General features: G+C 44.9%; 1 protein-coding gene and 1 long non-coding RNA gene across 5 annotated transcripts in view; both read left to right on the top strand.

Annotated features, from left to right (window-relative positions):
• Nucleotides 1-15,039, top strand: part of bcl2l12 (BCL2 like 12) — a 36,631-nt gene that overhangs the window by 16,336 nt on the left and 5,256 nt on the right. The window contains exon 9 of one of the 4 annotated variants that reach the window (XM_062408431.1): nucleotides 1,311-2,267. The exons of 2 other annotated variants lie outside the window; for them this stretch is intronic. The gene's annotated coding sequence lies outside the window, so the exon portion shown is untranslated. Of the gene's footprint in view, nucleotides 1-8; nucleotides 1,070-1,310; nucleotides 2,268-15,039 lie in introns of those variants that run through there. One more of the 4 variants, XM_062408430.1, reaches the window with a different exon arrangement.
• LOC133971445 (uncharacterized) lies at nucleotides 2,724-4,074 on the top strand. The gene is made up of 3 exons (XR_009924379.1): nucleotides 2,724-3,058; nucleotides 3,173-3,347; nucleotides 3,821-4,074. It is a non-coding gene; the product is annotated as an uncharacterized LOC133971445 (long non-coding RNA).

Consider the following 15,039-nt stretch of genomic DNA (forward strand, 5'->3'; position numbering starts at 1 on the left):
GCCACTAGCCTGGATGCCAGACAAACTTAGCCCCGCCCACAACATTTGAGGTCGGGAAGTTCGGTCTGGAGTCGCTCCGTTGGGGAGAAATTATGCCCGGTTCGAAATCGTCCGGACCAATCAGATGGTCAGGGCGGGCTTTATACGATGATGGACAGATGATCAACGGTAACGTAATCAACTACGTCATCAAAGTGCACTTGAGTTGACGTTGTTTTCCACAAACATGCCTGCCGCTGGAGAGCTGAGATGTGTAGATGCTGCCATTGAGTCTGTTTTAGGAGACATCGACAGTGCATTAATTTTGAAAGAGGAACAGAGAAACGCGATCAAGGCATTTGTAGATCGAAAAGATGTTTTTGCCATCCTTCCTACGGGATTCGGAAAAAGTTTAATCTATCAGCTGGCCCCAATGTTCGCGAAGAAGATGGGACACGGGAATGTTCTTCCAACCGTGTTATTAAGTTCTTACAGGACCGACAAATGCGATATGATTTGTTTGATGTGTGTGGAGCTATAATCCTAAACGGAGAACTTGTTCGTACGTGCATTCACCTTTACTGTAACTGACTGCTACACCTGCCACTTTATGCATACTGTTTTATTCTGTTATTTTGTATTGGGCTCATTTAGTTTTACACGTAGCGATTCCCCTCGCGTAAATACCTGCAGTTTAAGGAGCGGACCATGTTAATAGACGCACCAGATCCCTCGCTTGCGGACCAGTGCAATAAGACACCTGCCGTACAGCCGGCACAAGGATAGGAGCAGGAACAACGACCGGACGCGGGCTGTGCGGCATTTCTCAAAAACTATAGTTTAACACCCCTCGCCAGCGGAACGAGGTAAGGAAGCTGGACCCATTTACTTTGCTGCAGGTAGTGCGGAACAGGAGTCGCTATGTCACGTTAACGCATCAGACTTGTCTCGTGGTGATTTGTTTGTTTATTGTATTTTAACGTTTGTGTTTGGTTTTATGGATTAAAATATCGTATACTTAATGTCATTCCAGTTTTAAGGTGTATTTACGGCTACGATGAAGTGAACAATAAAGAGCAGTGTGCCGTCATTAGAGAAACTCTGCATCATGTTCGGGGGGGGGGGCTGTAACATTAACTGTTTCTCTCAAAAATGCTGATCGTGTTGGTAAGCTCTCCGTGTATCCTTAAATTATTTTTACAACCCCGGCAAAAAACGTTTTTACTGATCTTCTTCTACATCTTCCAGCGTGTGTGCAGCTGAGTTCTGTTGACAACAACTATGCGTTGCTTTACATACCTCAAATACTACGTTGCTCTGATTGGTTGTAGGTCTATCCAATTGAGCGAAGAGGAATTTTATTTCCTGGTTCGGTTGAAACACGCCCCATAATCACAGCCCAATGGAGCGGTATCAGACTCACATTCTGACTAGAATGGTGAGTATGACAACGTCAGGCTACCTTGCCACACTTGTTTCAGGTCTTTCTAGAAATTAACATCAGTATCTTAAATGGACACCATGAAGCAGACTGTATTTATATCACTAAGGCGACACTTAATTGAAGACTTCCTAAAACATATTGAACAAAAATAAAAATTATAAACTCAGTTACAATGTTTTTTTTTTATTGTAACAATTTGTTATGCGAGTAATTTGCAGAATTAATTTAAGATGATATATTTTGAGTGCATTTTACGGCTTTCTGGCCAATAAGAATGCAGGTAGAAGGGCCACATGCACCTTGAACCCTTCCATTTCCTAAAGGACATGTCACGCCGAAATAGACGTCATAGTCGCAACATGCCCATGCCCCCATAGATCTATGCACTCCCCCACTACCACTCGACCCACCCATGGATGGACCCACCCACTTTTTAGACTATCGGTGTCCAGCAGCCATTTCATTCTTGCAAGCCTTGGGAACACTTGGATAAGCAAACTAGCAGCATGAATCGAATTTGACAACCGAGATGCTCAGTGGTCGGCTGCACAAATGTCTTCATGTGACTCCAGCTTCAGAAGACACAAGATTGAGATGGATTGAGTTCATATATGATGGCAACGTTCCTGCCACCACTTTGAATCGGACTGTTTTATCAACCTGGGCCAATATAACAACGGATTCTCTAAAAAGGTTGTTATTGAAAGAGGGGTCGTGCCATCTTTCCATCGCAATACTGAAGACGAGGGAAATGTAGGTATTTTTTTTTATAATTCTGGTATTTGCTTCTTTTAGACGTTTTGTGTGGAGGCTAGTGCCGTTAGCATGTTGTGCCATGTGTGTGAGGGGGTGGGGGGCTAGTATGTAGTGGTGGGGGATAGGGAGAGACTTTGCAGGAGTTTTCATGTAACGTTATTGAACAATTAATCAAGGACGGCTGGCGAGTCTTAGCAAGAAGACGGCGTCGGAGTCCACGGTGATCGCACGGCAGGTTTGTGAGTGTTGTGCTCTCAACGCTCTTCCCCCCCTTCGCTCGAGGGGCCGTAGCAGCTACTACGAGCCCTGTAGCAGCTACTACGAACCCCGGTAGTAGCTGCTATGAGCGTCAGTAGTAGCTACAAGCTCCGGTTGTAGCTGCTGTAGCTAGAAGTTAGCTACGGATGCTTGTAGTAGCTGCTACGAGCTCCGGCCGTAGCTAACTTCCAGCCCAGTGCTGCCGTGGGAAAAAAATCAGCGGCAGAGTACTAACAGGAGGACACGCGAGCGTAGGGGGGGGGGGGGGGGTAGAGCGTGGAGAGCACAACACTCACGAACCTAACTTCCAGATAGGGTTAGGGTTAGGGTTGCTGCTACGGCCGCTCGTTCAAGATACCGGAGGATGTTTTTGTCTTAATGTGCGGGACTAGAACGATTATTCATTACCAGCCCTAGTTAGGGGAAATGTGTCCTTGTATCTTTGTATGCATGTCAGTAGTACAAACATGAATAACATTGCTGCTTTTGGTGTTCAGGCAAGCACATCTGTTCACGGTGCTAGGCTACATCACGTAGCATGCCAGACGGACACACCAAAGATGTGCACACGTGGAACGCCGCTTTCTTTGAAAACACTGCGACCTAACCACAAAAGTACAGGTTGGTTTGCCCTCAGTTACTTCGTCATGTCATTGATTGTGTCTCTGTGTTAAAGTTGTAACAGCATCTCATTTGTTGTGACTCCATGGATACTGAATGTCTGTTTAATCATAGGCACACAGAAAACTGTGCTGCACTGATGTCGGTGTTGGGACCTCAGCTGTAAGAGGCCTCTGGAGGAGGGAGAGGACAACCCAAGTTGTTCAAGTATGGACTTCGGAAAGCCACAGGATGCTGCCTATGATCCTGATGACTCGATCACAGTCTTGACTGAGTCAGCAGATGTGACGTGAGTGACTCAATATTTAATCTTAACATTTTAATAATCAGATGGATTACCATCCTACACTTTTTTAGCTGTTGCAGCCTTTTGGTGAAATCTTTGTCTTTCTAATAGAATGGAATCTTCCAACCCTGTTCATAAGACACCCACATATATTGTCTATGACAACTGCCCCCTGGAGCTGTTTGTGGTGTGTTCTATGTGTCGGCGGGGGACAGATGTAATATATAAGAAGGGCGAGTGCACAGCAAAGCCTTCCGTGATTCTCACAGGCGCCATTTCAAATCCAAATAATGTACAAATAGTATGTGAAACATAAATAACATATCAATTAACTGCTGTCTTTAAATGGTCTTCAATATTTAAAGACCATTTATTTATCGCCTTCATGATAAATAGAATAATATTATTATAAAAAGAAAATAATAAATACAAAAAAGTGCAAAATGTCTAACTTTTCCCCCCAATTTGTATTACAGATTACGTGGATAACCTGTTGGATCTCATCTTTCACAAGGTTTTTCAGGACCCGGCCCCATATGTGAATGAGGTGCTGAAGATCTCAAAACCTGAGGATCTCTCTGCCAAGTATGAGAAACCTGACTGTTGTGTATTGATATCCAGTTAAGTTTGTTCCCTCGGGGCATCCGTAATGCCCCACTGTTTACCTGCATTGTATGCTGGTTATTTTCTGTCCTGTGAAACTCACAGTAAAGTACGCACGTCTTTTCCATCACGGTCTCCTGTCTCATCTCAACTTAAGTTGTATCGGTATAGAGTGTACTATACAACAAAACTGGCGACGAGGAAGAAACGTCCTCACGTTTGTTTTATTATTTTCGTAACTCGTTAGCGATAACGGCCCCCAACTGGTATCTGAAGAGTTCCAGTCATTCATGGAAGCAAACGGAATTCAGCACATCAAGTCAGCTCCCTATCATCCCGCCATAAATGGCCTAGCGGAAATACAAGGACCAAGCATACAAGGACCAAGCTCTAAAATCATCACAAGGAAATGGAACGCTCAACAAGCGCCTAAGTGCCTTCCTGTTGAACTACAGAAACACCCCCCATGCTACAACCAAAGTGGCCCCCGCGTCAGCCATGATGAAAAGACAGCTTCACACACGACTTGACCTTCTGAGACCACTGAAGACTAAGCAGGTTGTACAGACACAACAGAGAGCACAGGTGGAGAGACGGAGCAAAGCGAAAGACAGAAGCTTTAGAGCTGGTGAGAGAGTTCTTGCTCGGAACTACTGCAAAGGTCCAAAGTGGATACAAGCAACAGTTGTCGCACAAACAGGCCCTGTGTCCTACACAGTTTTAACACCAGATAACATCATCTGGAGGAGACACGTGGATCAACTGTTGCCAGGAACCAACCTCAGTGATGACTCAGGTCAAATGGGAAACCCAGAACAGCTACTGGAGCCATTCCATGGTTTTGAGCCATCATCTGAACATCCCCCGAAGCCACCTGAAAACAGGGAAAGTGTTCCCTACTCATCTGAACCAGTGGGTGTGCCTACTCAGGGTACTGTGTGGGAGCCCGGCCTTGCAAGAGGAGAACGGTGGGTATGCAAACTGGAAACAGAGCAGTCAGACACGGGGGTGTGTGGTAAATCGAAATTAGGCGTTTATTTACAACTGATAGGGAAAAGGGAGGAGGGCGCATAAAGATAAATCAAATAGTTTTGCCGGTCTGGCAGTTGGGGTCTGGGGCTCCAGCGGGCTCTTCCTGATGGCAACGAGAGAGAAAGACAGCAGTTAATCCTCTTCATCTGATAAACAGGCAGGCCATTGGCCTCTTACCCTGAGACTCCTTTTGAAAGCGTCTGGTTCCTACTCCCTCAGTGGCTCAAGAGACTCTGGTCCCATTTCCTCTGGTTTTTAAAGGGCTCCTGATTGCCTCTTGACTCAGTCCACCTGTGAGAGACAACAAGAGACACCTGGGAGGGGAGGAGCTCTCCAGGAGGATCCCCTGGGGTAGTACCGCCCCTCCAACACCACGCCTCTGGATTGCCTCTGCCTGGCTGTCCTCAGCCATGTGTGGCACGGCTGACAGGCTGGGCCATCACATACCCCCCCCCCTCAGCTCCGATCCACGGTGGGGAGCGGCCGACCACAGGCAGTCGTCCCTTCTCGACATGGCATCAGCGTTCCCATGCAGCTTTCCGGCTCTGTGTTCCACTGTAAACTTAAAGTCCTGTAGGTGTAGAAACCAACGGGTTATTCTGGCATTCCTATCTTTGTTGAAGGCCATCCATTTCAGTGGGGCGTGGTCAGTGACCAATGTAAACTCTCGACCCAGTAGGTGATATCTTAGTTTGTCTATCGCCCATTTAACAGCTAGACATTCCTTTTCTATTGTTGCATAATTCTTCTCATGGGGAAGCAGTTTGCGGCTTACAAAGGTTATGGGGTATTCACATCCATCATGTACTTGGGACAGGACTGCACCAAGGCCTACCTCTGACGCGTCTGTTTGAAGTACAAACCTCTTGCCGAAGTCGGGGGTGTGTAGCATGGTTTCGCTGCAGAGGGCTTTCTTCAAGGCATGGAAGGCCAGCTGTGTCTGTTCTGTCCACTTCACCCGGTTGGATGCACTTTTGTTTGTCAGTTCATGTAAGGGGGCCGCTAAAGAGGCAAAGTTAGGGATGAATTGTCTGTAATACCCCAATAACCCTAGAAAGGTTCTCACCTGACGTTTTGTCTGGGGTTGGGGCCAGGTTATTATGGCAGAAAAGCTGTCTTCTCCCTTGCTTGTGGGGTGAGTGGAACCTGCCAATATCCTTTGGTTAAATCTAGCGTGGAGATGAACCGGGCAGGTCCTAACCTCTCGACCAGCTCATCTACCCGGGGCATAGGGTAGGTGTCAAACAGAGAAATCTCATTTAACTTTCTATAGTCATTGCAGAACCTAATGCTGCCATCCGGCTTCCCAACAAGGACTATCGGACTGGACCAGGCACTGTGTGACTCCTCCACCACCCCAAGGTCAAGCATTTTCCTCACCTCCTTTCTGATGGCCTCCCGTCTGGCCTCTGGGATTCGGTATGGTCGTAGCCTTACTATCTTTCCCGGCTCTGTTCTGATGTCATGGGCGATGGCTGTTGTTCGACCCGGGGCCTCGGAGAAGACATCTCTGTTTCTATCGAGCAGTTCTCGGAGATCTTGTCCTTGCCTGGATGAAAGCTGGTCACTCATGTTCACTGGCGGGAGGACCTGGGGAGGCAGGTTAGCTAGCAGGACATTAGAGGGGACAGGGAGAGGCTCATGCCATGGCTTCAGCAAATTTACATGGTAAAGTTGTTTGGCTTTCCTACGGCCTGTCTGCCGTACACGATAATTCACAGGCCCCACCCGTTCCAGTATTTCATAAGGCCCTTGTCACTTGGCTAAAAACTTGCAATCATTTGTTGGAAGTAAAACCATTACCTTGTCTCCAGGTTTGAACTCTCTCACCTGGGCTCCCCGGTTGTATACCTTTGCTTGTTGCGCTTGGGCTTGCTGCATGTGCTCCCGGACTAATGGCCAGACTTGGGTCATTCGGTGGTGCATTTGCTCCACGTGCTCCACGATGCTGCGCTGGGTGGACGGCTGCTGTTCCCAGGCTTCCTTGGCAACATCCAGCAAACCCCGGGGTCTCCGACCGTACAGAAGCTCAAACGGTGAGAAACCAGTCGAACCCTGGGGTACTTCCCGTATAGAGAACAGAATATATGGCAGGAGTTGGTCCCAGTTCTTCCCATCAATATCGATCACCTTGCGCAGCATGTGTTTTAGAGTTTTGTTAAACCTCTCTACAAGTCCATCTGTCTGAGGGTGATAGACGGATGTTCTGATTTGTCTCACCTTTAGACTTTGGCACAGACATTTCATCACTTTGGACATAAAGCAGAACCCTTGGTCTGTAAGGATCCCATCCGGCAGGCCTACTCTACTGAAGAGCAGAAACATCTCTCTGGCGACCACCTTCCCCGTAGCAGACCGTAGAGGAATGGCCTCCGGGTAACGGGTTGCGTAGTCCAGTATAACTAGAATATAGCGGTGGCCACGGCTAGACTTCGGTAAGGGCCCAACTATGTCCATGGCAATCCTGCTAAAGGGTGTTTCAATAATGGGGAGGGGTATCAGAGGGTTTCGGTACTCTACCTTTGGGGAGTTGATTTGACACTCGGCACAATGTCTGCAGTAGTCCTCCACGGCCCTTTTGACTCCCGGCCAGTAGAAACGGCTGAGAACACGTTCATACGTCTTCTCCCTCCCCAAATGTGCCCCTAGTAAGTGGGAGTGGGCTAGGTACAACACTTTGGAAGCATACTCTTTGGGGATAAGCAACTGTTCACCGATATCAGAGTTCTTTTTGGTTACTCGGTATAACAGCTTATTCTTGATCATGAAATGTGGAAAAGACACTTGACTCACCCCAGCCTGCTTTTGACCCTCCATTACTTGGACTTCTCTCCAGGCTTGGGTTAGGTTGGGATCCTGCAGCTGGGCCGAGCCGAATTGTCCTGGCCTGAGTCCTCCCTCCATTTCAACTTCCGGGAATTGAGAGAACACCTCGTCTGATTGTATGTCTTCCAGGGGCTCCATCTCCGCTGCCCGTTCGGGGTCTGTTGCTGTGGTCTGGGTGTGGACGGCTTCCTCCCTGTCATCATTAGTAGTTTCTGCTGGGCTGCCATCGGGGGATACTGCTGCCCAGGCGGGGCGAGCTACGGAAGACTTTCTCTTCTTCTCCGGTCGTCTTCTGGTTTGCCATTTTGGGTCCATTGCCTCCGCGGGCCAGTAGCGGGAGAAGAGGGGGCTGTCCCGGCCGAAAAGCACAGGCACCGGCAGTTGCTCGACTACCCCAACCTGCAGAGTGAATCGTCCTCGAGGAGTGATTACTTGGATTTTGGAGGTTGGATACTTCCGGGTATCCCCATGGATGCAGGACACGGCCATCTCTTCACCCCAGGGGGCACTGGCGAATTGTGGTCGAACGAGAGAAACCATACTTCCGGATTCCAAGAGGGCCTCTGTGTCTCTCCCTGCAATCTTCACCGGAAACCTTGGGGCTGGTGCTCCCTCATGGGCCCAACAGGTAGTGAGGTGGTGGCAGTAGAGACCCTTGTTGTCGGTAGACCCAGCTGTCGGCATCGGCTCATCCCGATCCGGACACTCTCTGGCTATGTGTCCCTCTCTGCCACAGGAAAAACATCGTGGGATTGGAGGAGGCCACTGGGTTCGTCTCGCAGCTGGTCCGGTCCAGCCAGGGGGCGTTCGGGCTGGTGGGGAACTGACAGCTTTGCCTACCATCTCTCTCTCTGTCTTGGCTTTATAATTGTTTGGCTTGTTTTCTGACCGCATCAGATTAGCCATCACTCTGTGATTTTCTATTAAGGCTATTAATGTGTTCACATTGGGAGGCCCCTGCTGGGCGACATACCTCTTGATGTCATTTGGCAAGCCTCTTGTACACCGGTCAATCACCACTCTGTCCACTATGGGCGGCCCTTCTGCTTCTTCCAGCCAGCTCCTGGTGTGACGGACTAGCCCCATCACCTGTGCCCGGACAGGGAGAGCAGGGTCGTAGCTCCAGTCATGCACTCTCTGTGCTTTGGCGGGGAGGCTAAGTCCATATTGGCCTAGGATGGCAGTCTTTACCTTATCATAACTCACAGCCTCTGCAGCTGAAAGATCTCGACAGGCTTTCTGAGCTTCGCCGGTCAGGAAAGGCATAAGGATGTTCGCCCATTCTGCTTTTGGCCATTTCTCTCTCGTTGCTGTCCTTTCAAACAGCGTAAGATAGGTCTCGACGTCATCATCTTGCGTCAGTTTAGTCAGCACCTCTCTTGGTTTCCGCTCTTCCGTTTTTCCTGTTGCTCTGCACAGCTCTACCACAGCTGTCTGCAGAGTGGCTTGGGAGTCCAGAATGGCTCTCAGGATCTCTTCCATGGTTGACCTTCTCTTCCGATCAGACGTGCTCTATTCCAACTCTGTATACCCACTGATAGCGAAGACTCAGTCTGCCCGCATTCTCCACCATATGTGGGAGCCCGGCCTTGCAAGAGGAGAACAGTGGGTATGCAAACTGGAAACAGAGCAGTCAGACACGGGGGTGTGTGGTAAATCGAAATTAGGCGTTTATTTACAACTGATAGGGAAAAGGGAGGAGGGCGCATAAAGATAAATCAAATAGTTTTGCCGGTCTGGCAGTTGGGGTCTGGGGCCTCCAGCGGGCTCTTCCTGATGGCAACGAGAGAGAAAGACAGCAGTTAATCCTCTTCATCTGATAAACAGGCAGGCCGTTGGCCTCTTACCCTGAGACTCCTTTTGAAAGTGTCTGGTTCCTACTCCCTCAGTGGCTCAAGAGACTCTGGTCCCATTTCCTCTGGTTTTTAAAGGGCTCCTGATTGCCTCTTGACTCAGTCCAACTGTGAGAGACAACAAGAGACACCTGGGAGAGGAGGAGCTCTCCAGGAGGATCCCCTGGGGTAGTACCGCCCCTCCAACACCACGTCTCTGGATTGCCTCTGCCTGGCTGTCCTCAGCCATGTGTGGCACGGCTGACAGGCTGGGCCATCACAACTGATGCACCCCAGTCTGGGCATACACCATCACCACTCAGACTCAGAGACAGTGGGACTGTAGACTTACCTGTACGTCGTCAGTACCCCACAAGAGAACGAGGACCCCCTGACAGATTGAACATGTAGTCTAGAGACTAACCTCCAACAGTGGGGCAGAATACACCCCAGGGTTAAGTCTGGGAAATGAGGCAGTCTACCCTCTTTCCCTAGTTCAGGAAATGTTATTATATTAATTTATATATTTATATATTGAGTGTTATTTTGTAAACATTGTTAAAGTAAAAAGAGACTGTTATATTAAAAAGATTATTTTTACTTATGGGGAATTAAAAGTAAAGGGGTAGGAATGTTGTGTATTGATATCCAGTTAAGTTTGTTCCCTCGGGGCATCCGTAATGCCCCACTGTTTACCTGCATTGCATGCTGGTTATTTTCTGTCCTGTGAAACTCACAGTAAAGTACGCACGTCTTTTCCATCACGGTCTCATCTCTACTTAAGTTGTATCAGTATAGAGTGTACTAAACAACACTGACAAGCAGGAAGTTATAGCCAGCTATGTGAGCATCAGGGAACACTCTGCGTATCTGGAGCACCGAGCAGGAGGGCTGGACCACCCTGATTCTCCGACCCAGATGGCCTCAACACCAGCTCACAAAGCTTCTGTATACCTGTAACGGCTGAGCAAAGTTTACATTGTATTTAGAGAATAAAAGTTGACACACAAATATAAATTGTTCCTTTGTTTACAGTTTGGCTACTGATGGCACAAAGTGTATTTTTGTAATCAATGTTTTTGTTATACTTGGTATTTTTTGTATTAATTACCTCTCCCAGCCATTACATTTAATAACTATGATTAAATAGCTCTGTGGCAATCTTTCTGACAATAAAAGTTTATAGAAACAGTTTGTGCTTTTAATGTTTGATATGTAACATGTCAACAATTGACACGTGTAAGATGAGCAGTTAGCAAAGTAATACAGAGGGAAGAGTAATTTATGTATTTTATTCCTCAGTCATATTTGTATTGCAGAAATACCTGATATCTCATGCATAAAAAAAAAAAAAAACTTACTGCTCTATTCCTCTTGGACATGAAGGCCCATAATCTGCTCTATAGATGTTGAATTTATTCTGCAGGGAGAACACATTCAAACACATAGGCTAATTAATGGAGGTAAAAACGTTATGTCCTACACCTCCATGAGAGGGGGGAGGGGTGAGAAGGGGGAGGGATGAAAGGGGGTGGGGTACGATGGGGGCGGGGTGAGAGGGGGGCGGGGCCCTCAAAACGGGTCGATCTGAGGAGGGCTGTTTTAGACAGAGTAAAAAGTTGCTGTTTTAAATTATCCTTGTGGTATTTTTACCAAAAAATGTTACAGATATTTCATTAAGACCCCAAGGAACCGTATCAACTGTGGTGAAATGGGCATAATATGTCCCCTTAAATACTTGAGGCACCTGGATCAATCAGTTGGTAGTGCATTAGAAGATGATCCCTCAGCTGATTCATGCACATAAACAAAGCCACTTTTTTATTGTTGATGTTTTTTGTTTGTCAGCAGATACAAGCTGTGAACACAAACTCTATATTCCCTCTGTATTTGGTGTCCACCACCTTCTGAAGAAAATATCTGTCTCTTCAGCTGTTAAAAGCTCCACTATGTTCACTGCTTCGTGCTGTTTGATGCCGATCAGACAGAGCCTCTGGGAGTTTTTACGTTGTTTCTCAAAAGACAACTGCTGCTGCCAAGTACAACACTATAAAACAAGTTAGAATTAAGCAAAAGAGTAAAGTTGTGGTCTTAACAGATCCCCAGATTAAAATGATAACTATCTGCCAGTTCACTACCAATGTGTCCTTTTACAATAACACATTGTTTTCATATCCTCAATTGATAAATTGCAAAGGCACAGTCGGTTATATAATAAATAACAAAGGGTGATTAAATTCCTGATTAAAACAATCTGTCATTGTCAAGTTCATTGACCCACAGGTCTTTTTGAAAAACCACACTGTACACACTGTTTACAGTCATCATTTATGTTTGATGGAGTCAAGTCAAATAAAATGAGCAACTGTTTATTTTATATTGTTTTTAATATATTTTATATTAACTCAAGCAGAGGAAGCACAAAGGGTGGAGTGCAGGGACGTGATGTGACTCCCTTTGATGCTTCATAAACCAGATGCAACCCTGCATGGCTTTATAAGAGTAGGAAAGAAAGCAAACCAGTGCAATATCTTCTCACTAACAAGAGATATAGGAAAATGGGGCTGGGAGGGAAATAAAAATAACGGAAGTGAGAAATGTTTCAGTTCAAATCAACTAGACACAACCAATCAAAAGAATTGTACTGTATGTTTTTAATGAAAAGGGGGGGGGGATTGACTATTTAATAGAACCAGGGTTTATTTTAGTGACAGACTTATGTTTTTAATGAAAAGGGGGGGATTGACTATTTAATAGAACCAGGGTTTATTTTAGTGACAGACTTGATCTTTTGACCTGCACCAGCAACACCTGCATTCAGTGTCTTAAATCATTTGACAAGTTTATCCATGATAAGCCATGAGGCACTCAACCTAACATCTTAGTCTGGATATGAAAAAATGAAACCACACCTGACCTACTGAATGTGGGCTGTGATGAGGTTGCATGTGTTCTACATTGTATTATTATTGTTATTATTATTATTATAGGAATATATTCATGACTAGAGTGTCTGTACACACTTGTATTGTAAATTTACAAGTTATTTATGAACTCCCAAGGTGTCTGACTCATTGTAAAGACAGGATATGAGAAAATTATGATTTCACATATGTTTACATATATAATGAATTGAAAATAATGTGTATGTGTCTGTAAGATCAGATTTATTTAAGCTCTGTAAACCTGTTTTTTCTTTATATTCTTTTTATATAAAAGCATTTTCAAAAACTAGCTGATGTTACTGTTTGCTGTTGTGCTTTTAGTTGGGATGCTTCTCATTATAGTTAAGATTTTGGCATGTAATTTTTCAAAGCAGTTTGGTCAACCTTTCAAAAAGATGCAGTATAAGCAACAAAGCAAAGCCGTAAAACAATTATTATATGTATTTGAACAAATTGATGATGAACCAAAAGTATTTTCAAACTTGAGGGTCCATACAATAATGAATTTGTGGACACAGCCACAATATTAACTAGACTGCCACACTTTTTTTCTTCTTTTCTTATCTGTATTACTGTGAAGCTTTGAGTCGCTCAGACTCTTCTGCCTCCATTCTCCATTTCTCTTTCTCTCCTCACACCAACACATAAACATCAAAATAGTCAAACATAATATGGTCTTTGCAAACAGAACATGATGGTGTGTTGCTATATATTTTCATACATCTAATCCTTAGAACAGTGTCTCATAAGGGATCTGGTGTTGCCCATTTAAATGTATTTTCCATTGCCCTCTTGTGAAGGCAGCAGGTTATTGTCTTTGTAGGCTAGCTTGACTTCAAGCCATTCCATCCATCATTTGTCATTTTGAATAGAAAGCTGGTCCAAAACGTGAATTTGTAGCACAACATAACAATGTATTATTTAAAGATGTTTACGAGTAGGTGTTTCATCTGACATAAAATGTGATTATAGATGTCAATTTCGCATGTATTTAAACCATTTGGCCACTTGGCCAGTTTGAATTGGGGATTTGCTCAAGGTCTCATTGGATGCTGAGGACTCATGTTAAACCATAATGGTAACCACAACACTTAAGGAGATATTCTAGCTTCAACAGCATTCATCAAACAACATCTAAAGTTTAAAAGACTAACAATTTTGAAGCGAAAAATTACAGCAGGTGTAGGATATTCATTCAATTATGGTTTAAATGCTTTATTATACAGATCATTGAAAAATAACATTAATTGTACAAATGATAAGATTGTAAGTAGGTGCTAGGTAAAATGAAATCCCATGGTTTAACAAATAATTTTGATATTCTTCACAATTATCAAAACATCTCTTGAAGCTGCTTTCAAGTGCATTTTCATTAGATTCATGGATAGCATTTAACAGTACTGCTTTTGTAATAAATTGCATTAATTGAAAGCAGATATTTCAGTTATTTCTGTAAATCAAAGTTAATCTTTTTGGTTATTATTCTATGTATACTATTATTTAAATGATTGTTTGATTTAAGTAGTTCTGTTTAATAAGCAAAGTTTAAATATATTGACACCAATATTTTAAGAAAAAGTCTGTCTTTCTGAATTGTAATTCATTCTTGAAAGTCAATCAAATTTTATTTGTATAGCCCATATTCACAAATTACAATTCGTCTAATAGGGCTTTAACATGGTGTGACATCCTCTGTCCTTAACCCTCAGCAAGACTAAGGAAAAACTACTAAAAACTCTTTTAACAGGGTAAAAATACGTAGAAACCTCAGAGAGAGCCACATGTGAGGGATCCCTCTTCCAAGAAGGACAGAAGTGCAATAGATGCCACGTTTAGGGAAACATCATCAAGATTAAAGTTTCTAGCAGCATTGATGAGGGTAAACATTTTGAAGGATAACTTCAATACTATATGTCAAGCAGTCCTGCTGCAATCATAGTCCATGGTCAGCAACCAGCAAGATAATGATCCATCATCAAGGTCGGATCCACTATAGTCCACAGTCATTGTCCACTGCCGCTTATTAAGATCCATCATCAGGCCGCGCCTCGGTCCTGGTCCACCAACATTATATGATGCCAATGCGACACAGGATCCGCCATTACCACTACGATGAGCCTGCACGATATATGGAATCTGCCATACTGGATCCACCATTGCGACCTCTGATTCGCGGTCTACAAATCGTAATCCATGGTGCGGCCACAGCGGGCCCGCATCTGCGGGCGATAAAGCAAAGGGACTCGGGGAAGGCGTCAAGTCAGTAACATGTACTGATGAGATATGACTTACTTCGATGTGATAGGGATGAAGAAGAGGAAGGAGAAGCTGGAAAGAGAAGCTCCGTGTCTTAAAAACCCTTTGCGTCTTAGCGTCATCTGGGGTTTTTGCCTTGTAATCAATGATAAGCTTAATCAAAAGGAAGGTTTTGAGCCTACTCTTAAACGAACAGATGGT

This window comes from Platichthys flesus, chromosome 16 (genome assembly GCF_949316205.1).
Source record: "Platichthys flesus chromosome 16, fPlaFle2.1, whole genome shotgun sequence".
NCBI lineage: Eukaryota > Metazoa > Chordata > Actinopteri > Pleuronectiformes > Pleuronectidae > Platichthys > Platichthys flesus.